This window comes from Cynocephalus volans, chromosome 17, assembly GCF_027409185.1.
Source record: "Cynocephalus volans isolate mCynVol1 chromosome 17, mCynVol1.pri, whole genome shotgun sequence".
NCBI classification, from domain to species: Eukaryota; Metazoa; Chordata; class Mammalia; order Dermoptera; family Cynocephalidae; genus Cynocephalus; species Cynocephalus volans.
In genome coordinates this window covers 45,001,833-45,021,179 of record NC_084476.1, presented here as the reverse complement: position 1 = coordinate 45,021,179, position 19,347 = coordinate 45,001,833, and positions in this window count along the sequence as shown.

Below are 19,347 nucleotides of genomic sequence, written 5' to 3'. Positions count from 1 at the left end.
GAGCCCGTGCTGAGCCAGAGCAGGAGGTGTGCAGAGCATCCCGCTCACACTCGGGGCTGGAGCCTCCATGGGGATGCTCAGCTGGTGCTGAGGGTGCAGAGTGTGGTCAGGGCCAAGAGATTGCTGTCACTGGGAAAAGGATATGCAGATTTTCATGCAGACACTTGGGCAGTACATTCACGTGTGAGCTCAAGTTTGGGCTTTTCCAAGGGCCCTGGGTAGGCCAGGGGAGCAGCGCCTCCCTCTGTTTCCTCATTTATCAGATATTGCTGGACACCTCCTGTGTGCCAGTGAGTAATGCCCAGAGCAGACAGCACCCTCCTGGGGTGGACAGGTCATTCCAGCAGGGATGGGGCAGTGACACAGACAGAGGAGGTTGTCAGGTTTCCCTGAAGGAGGGAAACGTGGTCACATCAGTGGTTGAAGGCTCCTCCCATGGAGGCTTTTGCCAGCCCCTCCTTGGCTGCCAGGCCCATCTGTGCCAGAACTGCCATACTGGGGGTGGACATTGGATGGGCTGGTCTATGGACAGGCACGGGCAGAGGGTACAAGACTGCAGCTCACTCAGGGGAGCCTTGGGAGGGCAGCATAGAGGGATAGGCCAGGCCTCTGATGCTGTTGCCCACCTGTCTCCCACAGTGCCATGTCCTCTGTCTTAAAGATCTGGCTGGAATTCTATTCCACCGATTTCCACGAGCCTCCTGAATTTCATTATCTGAAGTTTCTTTCGGCCTCTGTACATATCAGTATGCGAGGTTCAGAGGTGGAGCGTAAGGCTGATCTTCTTCTGGCGCAGCTGGAGAAGCCGGAGCACCTGGAGCCTAGTGAGGCGGAGACTGAGGGTGAGGAGGAAGAGGGTGGGTGCCTGTGCGGGTTTGGGGAGGGGCCTGGGCTGGGCCACACAGAGCAGAGTTTCCAGAAGCAGGCTGGGGACAGGGGCACTGAGTACTCAGAACAATCATACAGTGTTCTGCAGTGTGGGGAGACTTCCTGAGGCTGGGTCTCTGGACTTGGGCTTCTAGAAAGACAGTGTCATTGGATGAGACATAGAAACTCACATTGATATTTTCAATTGTTGTCTCTCCAGTTCCAGCTTCCGCCCAGGCTGAACAACTGTCCCAAGAGCTGCTGCCATGTTCGGCTCGAGTTCCAGCTCCAGCTCCACCTCCACTGCCAGAGGCAGAGCGAGAGCAAGATCCAGAGCCCAAGCCAGAGCAAGAAGTAGAGCAGGAGCAAGATCCAGAGCAAGAGGTAGAGCAGGAGCAAGATCCAGAGCAAGAGGTAGAGCAGGAACAAGATCCAGAGCAGGAGCAACAGAAAGATCAAGAGAAAGATCAGGAGAAAGAGCAAGAGAAAGAGCAGGAGAAAGATCAAGATCCAGAGGTAGAGCTAGAGCAACCTGACATAACCGTTCCTGAAACATCAGAAGAATTAGAAGAAACACCAGCACCCAGGGGAGCCCTGGCTCCAGAGCTCCCACAAACACCCTCACCAGTCCCCACTCCAGATCTGTTCTTGCCCTTCCTTGACGCTGTGCTTCTCCTCATTTTTGTCTGTGTCCTGCATCTCCTCAAATTTTTTCATCTTTTATTTTCAATAATATCCCTTGTAGAAAATAAAGTGTTTTTAATATTTTCAAAATTACCATTCAGTGGCACTGAGTACATTTTTAATATGGTGCAACCCTTACCACCATCTAGTGATCGAACAGCTTCATCAACTCTGTAGCCATTAAGCTGTCACTCCCCATCCCGCCTCTCCCTGTCCCTGACTACCACTCCATTTTCTGTGTGTGTGAATTTACCTATCGTGGATTGTTCCTATCAGTACCGTTATATGTTATGTGGCCTTTTGTGTCTGGCCGCATAATATGAGAAAGATCTGATTAATTTTCATTTTATGTTTTTAGTAAGAGGAAAATTACAGAAAAATCAAAGACTCTATGTAGAAACACAAAGCCCTGATAGTTATTATTGCCATAATCTTGAAATAGGAACTACTTTTGAATGACCAGAGAGCCAGAAGCCACTGAGGAAAATGCTGACTTTTCCTGGTCCAAACAAAAACCAGAATAATGTCAAAAGGTGAAAAGACAAACCCCAGACTGGAAAATTCTTCATGGGCAGAGAAAGGGTAGTATGCATCCTAGTTGTACAAAGAGTTCTCATTTATCCATAGGGATAAAGGACATATTCCCGCAGTTCCACAGGGAAGCAATTCACATGGCCAGTAAATGTCAGATATCCGCGGCCTCCCTAATGATTATGCACAGAAATTTACTCACTATTCAGATAGCATTTGCCCCATCAGATGGGCAGGTCTGTATGTCTGGTGACGACCAGCTCTTGTGAGAATGAAGGAAGAAGAGGTCCCAGCGGATGCCCCAGGAGATGTGTTCATAGATACCCCTGTCGCAGGAGCCTCTCAGCAGCTCCTGCCACAATGCCCACGTGTGTCCATGTGCCGGGCAGCAGTGATGCTAGGAAGTTACGCCACATATATATGTAGTCTACCTATGTTAATCAATAGATTCAATAAATCTAAACTTGAAAAATTCCAAAGAGTGATGTTTAGGGGACTTGTCAAATAACCTCAAAGTTAATATGAAAAAAAAATTACGTGCAAAAATGGCCCCCAAAAAGTTCAAGACATAAGAAGAACAATAATAATAAAAACCAGGAGGAAATTTGCTCCGTCTAATAAAATGTATTGCAAAGGAACATACTTGAAAGTGAATGAGATTGGCAAAGAATAAGCGAATAGTTCAGTGGAGTAAAAGTTTGAATTTTGAAACAGATTCTGGTATATGTGGAAAGGATTCAGATTACTTAGGGGAAAGCACTTCATCATTACAGGGATTGAAATATTATTTATTTAGAAATTAAATCCAGTTATGCTTTTGCTAGGTACCGTTCACAAAATTAAATTTGAGATGAATTACTAACTTCAATATTTTGCAAAAGTATTAAGCATTAGAAGAAAGAAAAACACATAATAATTTCCACAGAAGCCAAAAGTACTTTTGAGAAAATGTAAGACTCATAAATATCAAAACACTAGATAAAATAAGGTTTGACCATACGTATTTGTATTTCTCAAGATGGAGAAAAATGGGTTATGTGTATGTATTGTGAATTTAGAAAATCAAAAAGAATTAATTAAAAACCTATTACAAACAAGACGACTTACTAAACTAAAATTTACATGTTGCGATTTAGAAAAATTCACATATAAAATTAATAAATGTCTTATGTAATAACAATAACTACCTAGATTACATGACACAAATCAAGATTCCATTTTCAATAGCCACAAAATTGTTAAAATATTTGGCATACAGCTAACAAGAACTCAACAAAGCCTGTTTAACTATGTGATTTAAGCATTAGAACACTCTTAAAACATACATACACAAACGATAGAGAAATGTCAGAGATATTTTCTTGGCCAGAAAGCCACATGATCCTAAGGATTTTATTTTCTCCTAAGTTACTTTATACGTGTGTCATGATCACATTAAAAATAGTCTCATTTATTTCTTCACCTAGAACAAAATAAGATGATTATAAAATGTTGATGAAACATTAATCGTTCATCAGAAAAAAATGAGGAAACAAATCAAAAGGGAGGGGTAATTCTACCAGAGCTCGAAAAAATTTTTTTTATAAATTCTTCATTATCAAGACCATATGGAATTTGTTTATAAGTAAATATAAAACCTAATGAAAAAGAATGGAGAATTCAAAGAGATACCCAAGATTTATAGAAATTTGTCATTTAAGAAAGATAGCATTTCAAATCACTGGTGAAAATATGCTGCTACTAACGTAGCAGCAGTTAACATGGATGGCATAGCAGCAATTAATAAAGCAAAGCAAACTCAAACAAAAGGTAAATGCCACCAACTAGGTCAAAAGGACACGACAAAAAGTAATTACAAGCTATAATACTTAAAATGGGTGATCAATAATGTTTCAATTTTAAAAAAAGCAAAAAAAACAAAAAACCTCTTAAACTAGGATAATATCACTAATACAATGATGTGTGAAAAAATGAGATGGAAATGACCAAGAAAATGAAATAAAAATGAACAAAATATATAAACAATCTAATAACACAAAAGGAAATTTAAATTGGCATCAATACTTAATTAGGTGCTTAAAATCCCTCATAGAGAACTAGACATTTAAAATATATTGAAATACAATACTTCACCTATTAGATTTGCAAAATTTAATTTTTTGATAACAAACTTGTTATTGAGACTGTGGGGATACAGGTATTATAATACACTCTGGTGGAATGCAAATGGTAGAGCCCATAAGGAGCAGAAACTCGCAAAATTTAGCAAAATTATACTTGTATATTTACTATTTTACACTGTAACCCAATATTCAGGAATCTATATCATATGTAACCTTGAAAAATTATAAGGTGAGGTGTCGACAAGATTGTTAATATGACAATACCTATTACTAAGGGTTGGAAACACCCCAAATTTTCATTCATAAGGTTTGCATGAATAATTAGGGTGCATTTTTACAATCATGATTTCTAAACACTGAGTGTAAAATGTTATTGAAAAAACGAACAAACTGAAGACAACGAAGAGATGTACATGTTCATAGATGAGAAAATAAGAAGGGAAAATATATCAATTCTTCCAAATAAATCTATAAATTTTGTTTATATATAAATAACAATTGACATTTTTTACGCAATTTGATAAATTACTAATTCTATATTTCATACGGTTGAGTAAAGGCATAGAATAGAAAACTCAGTTTTGAAAAAGTACACAAGATACCGTCGCTCGTGGTGACCGTGTGGCTTTCATAGCACACGGCTCCGCGGTCAGGACTGTCACGCCGCGGACTGTGCCTGCCAGCCTGGGGCCGAGGAACCGCCAGGACCGTCGGCCGACGACAGCCCACGCGGGTCCCCCTCACGGCTGTGCTCGGCGCCTCGTCAGCGCGGACCCCTTGCACCGACCTGGAGCGCCCGTGGGAATCCGTCGTGTCGCTGGAACCCGCTGTCATCGGCCGCAGAGGGGCGGGAGCAGGGAGTGGAGAGCGGCCGGTCGTGAGCTCCTGTCCCCGGGCGGGACGGGCGGCCTGGGGGCGGCAGCTGCAGGCAGGGCCACCAGGAGGCGCCACGGAGAGCGCACCCCGCGACCGCGGCTTCCCGTCGGCGGCTCTGAGCGCCGCGCACCGGCGGCTGCGGGGACGCGGCTGACAGCCAGGCGCGGACCGCGTGTCCTCTGTGCGCGGTGGCGTCTGCGCACGCGCACTGTCCCGCTTACAGCAGCTGCTGTCACCACAGGTGAACGCCTCAGGGAACCATGTAGTGCTCTGGACGACACCTCCTGGGAGCCGATGTCTACACTGCAGCCTCCGAGCAGTCGGGGTCGGCACGATCCCCCGTGGCCGTCACCAGGGCCCTGTCCCCTGTCTGGGTTTATGTCCTCTTCCTAGTGGAAGACGCCCCCCATAGACTGCTAAGAAAACGGTCTTGGGCTGCTAAACGTCCAGAGGCCCGTCCTCGCCTTGTCGGACTCACGTTTGACGAGGAAAAGCGGAGATCGGAACCGACTCTGCACGAGACGCTGAAGGATGGACTAACCTGTCGTCTCCCTCTTGAGGCTCCTCCGCAGCGTCCGTCCCCTGGACCCCCACACCCAGAGTTGACACGGTGTCCCCTGTGCTTCCCCAGTGCGGGGCGGTGTGTGGACCCATCGTCACTCTCCACGTGGGGACCTCTGGGGACCTCCGGGACCTGTCCCTTCCTCCTTTCTCCCACGGTTCTCTCCTCCTGCCCATCTCCGCGGCTCTTCCTGGAGCGCGTGTTGTTCAGACACTGGCTCTGTGGACACGCACTTCCGGTTTCTCTCTCTCTTTCCCTTTTACTCCTTTTACTTTTTTATGCTTTTCTTTCAATTGTATCTTTCTTGTTATCCTTTTGTCTTTTTGATCTAATCAGGCTTCCCTTGTGTTATTTTCTCATCTTTCTAGTGAGTTGTTTTCTAATTTAAATTTCAACACTTATGGGCCGCCCCCTGGCGCACTCTGGAGAGAGCAGCGCTGGGAGCGCAGGGGCGCTGCCGCGGGTTCGGATCCCACATAGGGATGGCCGGTGAGCTCACTGGCTGAGCGCCGTGCGGGCGACACCACGCCTAGGGTTACAACGCCCTTAACTGTCACACACAAACACACACAAAACAAACAAACAAAAATTTCAACAGTTATATTTTTAATTTCTAAATGACCTCATGGTTATTTGATTCATCTTCTCCCTCTTCTACTTTAACAATATCTGCTCTTCTTCAGTAAGTCCAACAGTTTCTCTCCTATAACTCTGAGGAAGTTAATGGTATTTTCTGTTTCCCTTGCATGATCTCTATTTCTTCCAATTCGCTTTTTCCTTTTTTGTTTGTTTGCTTTGGCCTATTTCTTATTAGAGGATTTGCTGAAACTAGAGGATTTGCTGAAACATCTGGGGCCCTTGGCATCTGCTCATGGTTAACAGGGCAGCACAGGAAAGTCTTGCTCGTGTGCTGTGGCTTCATGGCCTGTGGGTGACTCTGTGAGGTTCTTTGACTGGGTTCTTGACTGAGGTGCCCAAATCAGCAGAGTGTGTACTGAAGAACTGGACTCCAAGGCCAGATGACATGCATTTGGATTTTTTTTAATTTTACAAGTTTCCATGACAATTCCTAACGGATCTTAATGCTGAGCACACCAAAGACTGTTAACACTAGGTATTCATGCCATCGTCAGTCACATAAAGGACACCTACAAATTTAGGATACAGAACTTCCAACAAATAGTCATTTAATACCCGTTAATTGAAAATAAGTGTTTCGTGGACATACGAATTAGAGAGCATCTGGCTTCTTTAAGGGGTAAACAGTGAGATGGAGCTGAAGATGGAGAGAAGCCCAGAGAGGGGACTAGGAACGTGACAAGTTTGACTTCGCATCTCAGAGGCACTTTTCACTTCATTTCTCTCCATTCATAGCACATGCTAAGTGTAATCACAAGATCGGCGCCTCGGCTTGGTTGAGTTGAAGTCAATGCAAGTCCTAGTTCAAAGAAGCCCTGAGTCTTCTGCTTGGGAGCCAATCCACACCATGACAGACAGATGTGATGGGTTTTAATCGTTAGCAGGGTTGAAGTTGTCGAGGAGAACATGGGAAAATGAAAATTCTGAGAAGAAAGGAGGGAAGCAGCTAAAACTACCATGGAGCAGGGCCGGCCCGTGCGCACTTGGAGAGTGCGGTGCTGACAGCACCAGGGCCACGGGTTCGGGTCCCTATGGAGGGTTGGCTGATTGGCTCACTTGGGAGTGCGTGGTGCTGACAAAACCACAGCAAGGGATAGGAACCCCTTACCGGTCATATTTAAAAAAAAAAAAAAGTAATTTTTTTCAACTGAATAACTTGTCTCCATTGCTTTTTATTATAGAATAAGAGGTGGTTCTGTGTTAAGTATTTTGGCACTTGGAAATAATAAAACCAAAATTAGAGATGGAATGTAGTTCTAAAACCTCATCAAATTACAGTGATAGCTATAGTAATCAAATCCATAAAAGATTCTTAAGTAATTATGACACTCAAAATTCAGAGCTACATGCAAAGTCACAAATATATTTAAAGTTAAAACTCATAGCAATATTAAAAACTTAGCAGCACAGTCACCTACCTTGCCTTGCTGTATGTATCAATCCTTTCAAAGAAGCAGCCTCTCCTAAAGCAATTGTCATTTCACTAAATTGATCACCTGCCTCAAACTCCTTGACATTTGAAACTATTCTTCCAGAGTCATCATTTTAATTTCCCTCCCATGACTTGGAATTACCAGCCTCAATACATTTGCATTGTTCCCTGTACTATTCCACAATGGGGGACAAAAAGCCTACCCTTGCCTTATCTGTGAGCATCTTTTTTCCTTGCAATCAGCTTATTCTCCATAGCAGCAGAGTATCTCTCTGTTGCATATTATTCCAATATGATCATGTATAGGCTGGCTGGTAGCTCAGCTGGTTAGAGCCCAGCCTCGTATCACCAAGGTCAAGGCTGTGGATCCCTATATTGGCCAGCCACACACACACACAAAGATTCCAATATGATCATATATTTTACCTAATAGGAGCAGATGACACTGTTTTTGGTTTGTTTTGCTTTTTAATTAAATAAACTTGAAAAATATCTGTTTATTTCAGACCTCTAGAATTTTCTAGGGCTTACTAAGGTTTATCAATTTCTCTCTTGTAAACAAACACATACACAGAGTGCCTGGAACCCAAGTTGGAAGTTACAGCAGAAAGAAGAGACTACATAGGCACAAAAAGAACAGCAAGAAAACTCCAATTCTGATGTTTTACAGGAATGATTTTTCCCTTTGAAAAACATGTGTTCTTTCCATTTCTTTGCCTCTTGAAACTTAACACGTCACCCCTCTCCCAAATATCATCTACTTTCCACTAAACTTACTTGCTTTAATGCTCTTCGTTTTTAAAAGTCAAGTTCATTTGCCACTTTCTGCAAAATAGCTTCTCTCAATTCTCAAAAAAGGAATCTCTTGTCCATTTTCTACTCAGCATCGTTCCAGAGCCTCCCCCAATATTGTTGACATTCTCCTCAATACCACATTTTTAAATGATAGTCCTAAACATAAAAGAAAAGCACCTCGATGGTCATATTGTTTGGATCATTTCTTTTGTCATGGGTGTCAGAATTTTTCACAGATTTTTTCTCATTCAGTTGCATGCCAGGACAAATGAACCATAATTTTCTACTAATGTTTAAGAAATTTGTAATCATCTTCTAGCTAAGATGTCATGAGACCCCCTTTCCTCCCTACACATGTGTACATATCTGCATCCCCTATTCCTAGGGGGATTCTGCAGGAGATGAAGGGAGAGGGCTCCCTTGACTAGTGCGGGTGCCCAAGGTCAGCATGCTGGGGTGTCAGTTTCCTGGGATTGCCTGTGACACTGCTATCAAGGCCATGCACAGAAGCAAGAGGAATGTGTTGGCCAGAGAAGGAAGACCCAGTGGGCTACCTTAGGGGTTCAGAGGTGTCCCCTGAGACTGAGAGTGAAGAAACCCACAGTAAGTAGGACAATCAAGGAGGCTAAAGTGAACGGCAGAAGTCAAGGCAGGATGGTGACTCTGGGAAATCTTTGTGCCCAGGCAGTTCCTGGCTGAAGGAAGTGGTCGGCAGACAGAATTAAAGGGCTGGCAGGTTATCAGGCAGCATGTTCATGGTGACCTTCCATCTGGGTATTCTTGATGAATCCTGTTTCACATGTTTCCAGACAATTCATTCATCAGTACTTGGCACCTATTACTTGCCAGGTGCTGGGCTGGGGGCCTGGAATAGGGGCAGACCGAGGTGTAGACTCTGCTCCTGGGTTGCTGACTGTCAGGTGAGGGGGACTAAGGATCATGGCATAATGCAGAGTGATAACATGTGTAGGTAGAGCACCAGGTAATAAAATCATAGACTCTTCTCAAGGGCAGCACTTCAGGGAGTATTTATGGAGCCCCCGTGTTAGGCCCTTCCTGGATTCTGCACGCAATATAGTGATAGAGTTGCTGTCTCCCAGGACCAGTAGGCTGTGGGCTGGGATAGTGTTGACAGCAATGGATCTACATCACAGCAATGGATGTGTGTCTGGTGTAAAGAAAATGGGGTGTGAAGCCAAAGTATGGGGGTGGAATCCTGATTGTGTCAACAATGGATATTTTATACAATTTGAAAAGAATGGCTGAACATATCTGCATACTTTCATCTAATGGAGATATAAAGTTATTCCATAAATGGAATCTTCCTCAATTCTAGTTATGTTTGCATTGAACATGAGCACTTATCCCTGCCATTCAATGATTTGGAAAATAGGATTTGAATTTGTGAATACTATTTCTTACTTACTTACATCTTACACATCAGTTACATGTTGCCGTCATCTTAATGGACCCATCGCCTCTGGTTCTTCTCTGCAAATGGTGTTCATTTCCTACCATCTTCAGGTAGCTTCCTAATCTAGAATATTCTGAAGGCCTCCTAGATCACTTTCCTCTCTTAGAATGTCAGGCACTCGATAGCACGTCTTCTCCTCTTTCTTATCCTGGGATCATCTCCCAAGCCAGGGTGCAGCTGAATCAGCTCTTTCTCCAGCTCTCGGCACCATGCTTGGCATATGGTGGATACAAACAGAGAGAACAGAGGAGACAGAGCACAAGACTCTAGAGACAGGCGTGTTACAATGACATTTAGAAAGTGACACCTTCTCACTTTTGATCCTGTATTGGTTAGAAGTGAGTCACTAAGTCCAGTCCACACTGCAGGGCAGGGGATTACGTGAGGATGTGTGCAGCAGATGGTGGGGACCACTGGGAGCCCCTGAGGAGTCGCCAACCACACAGACAGAGATGTGGCACTTGAGTCCAAACCTAAATACACACGAAGCCATTGTGAGGTTTTATGGAGGAAAGCAGTATGTGAATGCATGAAATTCCAACTGTCGCATGGTGCAGACAGGGAAAACAGACCAAGAGCAAAAGTGACATTTTCAAGATTATATGACAGGAACCAGACCTGTCGTTAGTCGTATTCCATGCTACCTTCCACACCGTCGTGGATTTTATCTCTAGTCTTGTTTATTAGCTGCATGTGACACCGGCCATAGGTTTCAGAGATGTTTTCTCACACATGCCTGATGCCATCCCTAGGAAGAAGATGCTAGAAAGATCCCCACTGTGCAAAAGGGGAGACTGGGGAGGTCATGAGAGTGACAATGGCTTGTCCAGGGTCACATAAAGTGATAAGAAGCAGGAGCTGGGGATGAACCTACGTGTATCTCCTCTGAGCTGTGACGCTGGCTGCACCCAGGCCTTGCACAGGGGTGTGGTCAGGCAGTGTTGGTGGAAGGGTGGGCAATAGAGAGAGTTCATGGGGAAGGAGGGTCAGCAGACAGGTACCCAGAGGGGCATTTGCAGTCTTGTACACAGAGGAGGGGCTCAGGAAATGAGGTATCAGGAAGTGACTTCACTTCCTTGACGACAGACCCCAACAGAACTCGGAACTCGGTAACCTGGCACCCACATTCTATACACAGCCCCTTCCCCAGCTCACTTGGCCACAGGCAGAGTGAGATGTTGTGCTGTATCCCGAGGTCCCGGGGCCGTAGCCCCAGGAAGCCCTGTGCTGAGAGGCTTGTCCAATGCTTCCAGCGCTGGTTCAGCCCTCGCCCTCGACCCCTGTGGCCGTCTGGGAGGAGGTCCCCAAGGGTAATGTCAGGTGGCCCAGAGGAGGTTGGGCAAGGCCAGGCCAGCACTATGAGCCTCCCTGGGTGACCGCAGCCCCTCCTCCTGAGTGTGTGGGGAACGGGGACATGGGACACCCTCCCAGGGCAGGGGCAGAGGGTGGGGGGTTTATAAACCTGCTGGTCCTGGTGTGTTCACACCTCAGGTCTGGCTGGAGGGTGAACGGGGACTGCCGGGGTGGCAACCACCACCCTGTACATTAACCCTGGGCCCTCAGGCTGTCTTCTCATGTCCTCCCTGGGGTTAAGACTGGCCTCCAGCCCCTGCCCTCCTTGGGGTTCACGGTGCTGTCACTGTGTATCTCTCCCCTGTCCTGTCCTAGAGTGAAGACACATCTTCATTGAGCTCGGATGCCACCCACATGGTGTGGCCTGTCCCGGCACGCACCCTGAAGAAGCGGGTGGAGCACCTGGTGCCTGCTGTCTTGGGTGGTGACCAATCTTATGTCCACCTGTTTCTGTCAAGCTACAAGAACTTTGCCAGTCCCCGGCATGTGCTGCACCTGCTTTTCCTCAGGTGAGCACTCAGGCCCTGGATCACACAGTGTCACTAGGCCGCCTCCCAGCTGTGAGTCTTAGGACTGTCACCACACCCCTCTGAGCCTCAGTTTCCTCCTGTGTTCAGTGGGTGGTCACAGGAACAAGCTCCAGTGGGTCCCCCATGGAAAGTGCTGCTCCTGAGTCCAGCCCTGTGGAAGGTCTGCTGGAGGGGCCACGGTCGTCCTCATTCAGGATTCCTGACACCCCCACGAGGAAGTCTCTGTCACCCCCTCACTGACCTCGTTGACTTGGGCTTCACTGTTTTCACATTTTTACAGGAAATTTGAGATTCTATCTGTAGGCTTCTGGGTGTATTCAAAGCAGGGAGACCAGAGGCGGCCAGAGCGGCTTCAGGTGCACCCAGAGATCTTGGGAGGAGTTGGTTGGGGTTCATTCCTTCAACAATCATACGTGAAGCCACACTATGTGCAGTCACTTTCTGGGCACTGACCATAATCCAATGAACCGAGGAGACTGCATTCCCTGCCCTCCTGGGCTTCCATTCAAGTCAGAGGTGAGACAGTCACAGTAGACATGAGAAGCAAGTAGTGCCACCATATGGTAGATTTGACACACTCCTGACCTCTTCTACGTATGGAAACATGATTTCTGATTGTGACGGGGATGGCGAATCCCTGGAGCAGCTAAAATGGTAAGTGGGGTTTAGGTGCAGAAGGAGGGGCTCCCATCTCCACACAACTGCGTGTGGTCTGCGGGGGCCTGTGGGTGGGGGGCTGGCAGAACTCTGGCTCTCACACATCTTATGATTCCTGCTACAGGGCTGAGGGCTCAAGGCTTTCCCTGCAGGGAAAGGAGTCAAGACGGCTGGGGATGTGGTCCCAGGCACCGTAGGGTGTGTGAGAGGCTGGACAGCAGAGTGAGCCCAGAGAGAATCCATCCCCACGCCCTCCCACCCAGCCCTGCCCACACCCCCAGAGCCCGTGCTGAGCCAGAGCAGGAGGTGTGCAGAGCATCCCGCTCACACTCGGGGCTGGAGCCTCCATGGGGATGCTCAGCTGGTGCTGAGGGTGCAGAGTGTGGTCAGGGCCAAGAGATTGCTGTCACTGGGAAAAGGATATGCAGATTTTCATGCAGACACTTGGGCAGTACATTCACGTGTGGGCTCAAGTTTGGGCTTTTCCAAGGGCCCTGGGTAGGCCAGGGGAGCAGCGCCTCCCTCTGTTTCCTCATTTATCAGATATTGCTGGACACCTCCTGTGTGCCAGTGAGTAATGCCCAGAGCAGACAGCACCCTCCTGGGGTGGACAGGTCATTCCAGCAGGGATGGGGCAGTGACACAGACAGAGGAGGTTGTCAGGTTTCCCTGAAGAAGGGAAACGTGGTCACATCAGTGGTTGAAGGCTCCTCCCATGGAGGCTTTTGCCAGCCCCTCCTTGGCTGCCAGGCCCATCTGTGCCAGAACTGCCATACTGGGGGTGGACATTGGATGGGCTGGTCTATGGACAGGCACGGGCAGAGGGTACAAGACTGCAGCTCACTCAGGGGAGCCTTGGGAGGGCAGCATAGAGGGATAGGCCAGGCCTCTGATGCTGTTGCCCACCTGTCTCCCACAGTGCCATGTCCTCTGTCTTAAAGATCTGGCTGGAATTCTATTCCACCGATTTCCACGAGCCTCCTGAATTTCATTCTCTGAAGTTTCTTTCGGCCTATGTACCTATCAGTATGCGAGGTTCAGAGGTGGAGCGTAAGGCTGATCTTCTTCTGGCGCAGCTGGAGAAGCCGGAGCACCTGGAGCCTAGTGAGGCGGAGACTGAGGGTGAGGAGGAAGAGGGTGGGTGCCTGTGCGGGTTTGGGGAGGGGCCTGGGCTGGGCCACACAGAGCAGAGTTTCCAGAAGCAGGCTGGGGACAGGGGCACTGAGTACTCAGAACAATCATACAGTGTTCTGCAGTGTGGGGAGACTTCCTGAGGCTGGGTCTCTGGACTTGGGCTTCTAGAAAGACAGTGTCATTGGATGAGACATAGAAACTCACATTGATATTTTCAATTGTTGTCTCTCCAGTTCCAGCTTCCGCCCAGGCTGAACAACTGTCCCAAGAGCTGCTGCCATGTTCGGCTCGAGTTCCAGCTCCAGCTCCACCTCCACTGCCAGAGGCAGAGCGAGAGCAAGATCCAGAGCCCAAGCCAGAGCAAGAAGTAGAGCAGGAGCAAGATCCAGAGCAAGAGGTAGAGCAGGAGCAAGATCCAGAGCAAGAGGTAGAGCAGGAACAAGATCCAGAGCAAGTGGTAGATCAGACGCAAGATCCAGAGCAGGAGCAACAGAAAGATCAAGAGAAAGATCAGGAGAAAGAGCAAGAGAAAGAGCAGGAGAAAGATCAAGATCCAGAGGTAGAGCTAGAGCAACCTGACATAACCGTTCCTGAAACATCAGAAGAATTAGAAGAAACACCAGCACCCAGGGGAGCCCTGGCTCCAGAGCTCCCACAAACACCCTCACCAGTCCCCACTCCAGATCTGTTCTTGCCCTTCCTTGACGCTGTGCTTCTCCTCATTTTTGTCTGTGTCCTGCATCTCCTCAAATTTTTTCATCTTTTATTTTCAATAATATCCCTTGTAGAAAATAAAGTGTTTTTAATATTTTCAAAATTACCATTCAGTGGCACTGAGTACATTTTTAATATGGTGCAACCCTTACCACCATCTAGTGATCGAACAGCTTCATCAACTCTGTAGCCATTAAGCTGTCACTCCCCATCCCGCCTCTCCCTGTCCCTGACTACCACTCCATTTTCTGTGTGTGTGAATTTACCTATCGTGGATTGTTCCTATCAGTACCGTTATATGTTATGTGGCCTTTTGTGTCTGGCCGCATAATATGAGAAAGATCTGATTAATTTTCATTTTATGTTTTTAGTAAGAGGAAAATTACAGAAAAATCAAAGACTCTATGTAGAAACACAAAGCCCTGATAGTTATTATTGCCATAATCTCGAAATAGGAACTACTTTTGAATGACCAGAGAGCCAGAAGCCACTGAGGAAAATGCTGACTTTTCCTGGTCCAAACAAAAACCAGAATAATGTCAAAAGGTGAAAAGACAAACCCCAGACTGGAAAATTCTTCATGGGCAGAGAAAGGGTAGTATGCATCCTACTTGTACAAAGAGTTCTCATTTATCCATAGGGATAAAGGACATATTCCCGCAGTTCCACAGGGAAGCAATTCACATGGCCAGTAAATGTCAGATATCCGCGGCCTCCCTAATGATTATGCACAGAAATTTACTCACTATTCAGATAGCATTTGCCCCATCAGATGGGCAGGTCTGTATGTCTGGTGACGACCAGCTCTTGTGAGAATGAAGGAAGAAGAGGTCCCAGCGGATGCCCCAGGAGATGTGTTCATAGATACCCCTGTCGCAGGAGCCTCTCAGCAGCTCCTACCAAAATGCCCACGTGTGTCCATGTGCCGGGCAGCAGTGATGCTAGGAAGTTACGCCACATATATATGTAGTCTACCTATGTTAATCAATAGATTCAATAAATCTAAACTTGAAAAATTCCAAAGAGTGATGTTTAGGGGACTTGTCAAATAACCTCAAAGTTAATATGAAAAAAAAATTACGTGCAAAAATGGCCCCCAAAAAGTTCAAGACATAAGAAGAACAATAATAATAAAAACCAGGAGGAAATTTGCTCCGTCTAATAAAATGTATTGCAAAGGAACATACTTGAAAGTGAATGAGATTGGCAAAGAATAAGCGAATAGTTCAGTGGAGTAAAAGTTTGAATTTTGAAACAGATTCTGGTATATGTGGAAAGGATTCAGATTACTTAGGGGAAAGCACTTCATCATTACAGGGATTGAAATATTATTTATTTGGAAATTAAATCCAGTTATGCTTTTGCTAGGTACCGTTCACAAAATTAAATTTGAGATGAATTACTAACTTCAATATTTTGCAAAAGTATTAAGCATTAGAAGAAAGAAAAACACATAATAATTTCCACAGAAGCCAAAAGTACTTTTGAGAAAATGTAAGACTCATAAATATCAAAACACTAGATAAAATAAGGTTTGACCATACGTATTTGTATTTCTCAAGATGGAGAAAAATGGGTTATGTGTATGTATTGTGAATTTAGAAAATCAAAAAGAATTAATTAAAAACCTATTACAAACAAGACGACTTACTAAACTAAAATTTACATGTTGCGATTTAGAAAAATTCACATATAAAATTAATAAATGTCTTATGTAATAACAATAACTACCTAGATTACATGACACAAATCAAGATTCCATTTTCAATAGCCACAAAATTGTTAAAATATTTGGCATACAGCTAACAAGAACTCAACAAAGCCTGTTTAACTATGTGATTTAAGCATTAGAACACTCTTAAAACATACATACACAAACGATAGAGAAATGTCAGAGATATTTTCTTGGCCAGAAAGCCACATGATCCTAAGGATTTTATTTTCTCCTAAGTTACTTTATACGTGTGTCATGATCACATTAAAAATAGTCTCATTTATTTCTTCACCTAGAACAAAATAAGATGATTATAAAATGTTGATGAAACATTAATCGTTCATCAGAAAAAAATGAGGAAACAAATCAAAAGGGAGGGGTAATTCTACCAGAGCTCGAAAAAAATTTTTTTATAAATTCTTCATTATCAAGACCATATGGAATTTGTTTATAAGTAAATATAAAACCTAATGAAAAAGAATGGAGAATTCAAAGAGATACCCAAGATTTATAGAAATTTGTCATTTAAGAAAGATAGCATTTCAAATCACTGGTGAAAATATGCTGCTACTAATGTAGCAGCAGTTAACATGGATGGCATAGCAGCAATTAATAAAGCAAAGCAAACTCAAACAAAAGGTAAATGCCACCAACTAGGTCAAAAGGACACGACAAAAAGTAATTACAAGCTATAATACTTAAAATGGGTGATCAATAATGTTTCAATTTTAAAAAAAGCAAAAAAACAAAAAACCTCTTAAACTAGGATAATATCACTAATACAATGATGTGTGAAAAAATGAGATGGAAATGACCAAGAAAATGAAATAAAAATGAACAAAATATATGAACAATCTTATAACCAAAAGGAAATTTAAATTGGCATCAATACTTAATTAGGTGCTTAAAATCCCTCATAGAGAACTAGACATTTAAAATATATTGAAATACAATACTTCACCTATTAGATTTGCAAAATTTAATTTTTTGATAACAAACTTGTTATTGAGACTGTGGGGATACAGGTATTATAATACACTCTGGTGGAATGCAAATGGTAGAGCCCATAAGGAGCAGAAACTCGCAAAATTTAGCAAAATTATACTTGTATATTTACTATTTTACACTGTAACCCAATATTCAGGAATCTATATCATATGTAACCTTGAAAAATTATAAGGTGAGGTGTCGACAAGATTGTTAATATGACAATACCTATTACTAAGGGTTGGAAACACCCCAAATTTTCATTCATAAGGTTTGCATGAATAATTAGGGTGCATTTTTACAATCATGATTTCTAAACACTGAGTGTAAAATGTTATTGAAAAAACGAACAAACTGAAGACAACGAAGAGATGTACATGTTCATAGATGAGAAAATAAGAAGGGAAAATATATCAATTCTTCCAAATAAATCTATAAATTTTGTTTATATATAAATAACAATTGACATTTTTTACGCAATTTGATAAATTACTAATTCTATATTTCATACGGTTGAGTAAAGGCATAGAATAGAAAACTCAGTTTTGAAAAAGTACACAAGATACCGTCGCTCGTGGTGACCGTGTGGCTTTCATAGCACACGGCTCCGCGGTCAGGACTGTCACGCCGCGGACTGTGCCTGCCAGCCTGGGGCCGAGGAACCGCCAGGACCGTCGGCCGACGACAGCCCACGCGGGTCCCCCTCACGGCTGTGCTCGGCGCCTCGTCAGCGCGGACCCCTTGCACCGACCTGGAGCGCCCGTGGGAATCCGTCGTGTCGCTGGAACCCGCTGTCATCGGCCGCAGAGGGGCGGGAGCAGGGAGTGGAGAGCGGCCGGTCGTGAGCTCCTGTCCCCGGGCGGGACGGGCGGCCTGGGGGCGGCAGCTGCAGGCAGGGCCACCAGGAGGCGCCACGGAGAGCGCACCCCGCGACCGCGGCTTCCCGTCAGCGGCTCTGAGCGACGCGCACCGGCGGCTGCGGGGACGCGGCTGACAGCCAGGCGCGGACCGCGTGTCCTCTGTGCGCGGTGGCGTCTGCGCACGCGCACTGTCCCGCTTACAGCAGCTGCTGTCACCACAGGTGAACGCCTCAGGGACCCATGTGGTGCTCTGGACGACACCTCCTGGGAGCCGATGTCTACACTGCAGCCTCCGAGCAGTCGGGGTCGGCACGATCCCCCGTGGCCGTCACCAGGGCCCTGTCCCCTGTCCGGGTTTATGTCCTCTTCCTAGTGGGAGACGCCCCCCATAGACTGCTAAGAAAACGGTCTTGGGCTGCTAAACGTCCAGAGGCCCGTCCTCGCCTTGTCGGACTCACGTTTGACGAGGAAAAGCGGAGATCGGAACCGACTCTGCACGAGACGCTGAAGGATGGACTAACCTGTCGTCTCCGTCTTGAGGCTCCTCCGCAGGGTCCGTCCCCTGGACCCCCACAAACAGAGTTGACACGGTGTCCCCTGTGCTTCCCCAGTGCGGGGCGGCGTGTGGACCCATCGTCACTCTCCACGTGGGGACCTCTGGGGACCTCCGGGACCTGTCCCTTCCTCCTTTCTCCCACGGTTCTCTCCTCCTGCCCATCTCCGCGGCTCTTCCTGGAGCGCGTGTTGTTCAGACACTGGCTCTGCGGACACGCACTTCCGTTTTCTCTCTCTCTTTCCCTTTTACTCCTTTTACTTTTTTATGCTTTTCTTTCAATTGTATCTTTCTTGTTATCCTTCTGTCTTTTTGATCTAATCAGGCTTCCCTTGTGTTATTTTCTCATCTTTCTAGTGAGTTGTTTTCTAATTTAAATTTCAACACTTATGGGCCGCCCCCTGGCGCACTCGGGAGAGAGCAGCGCTGGGACCGCAGGGGCGCTGCCGCGGGTTCGGATCCCACATAGGGATGGCCGGTGTGCTCACTGGCTGAGCGCCGTGCGGGCGACACCACGCCTATGGTTACAACGCCCTTAACTGTCACACAGAAACACACACACACACACAAAAAAAAATTTCAACAGTTATATTTTTAATTTCTAAATGACCTCATGGTTATTTGATTCATCTTCTCCCTCTTCTACTTTAACCATATCTGCTCTTCTTCAGTAAGTCCAACAGTTTCTCTCCTATAACTCTGAGGAAGTTAATGGTATTTTTTGTTTCCCTTGCATGATCTCTATTTCTTCCAATTCGCTTTTTCCTTTTTTGTTTGTTTGCTTTGGCCTATTTCTTATTAGAGGATTTGCTGAAACTAGAGGATTTGCTGAAACATCTGGGGCCCTTGGCATCTGCTCATG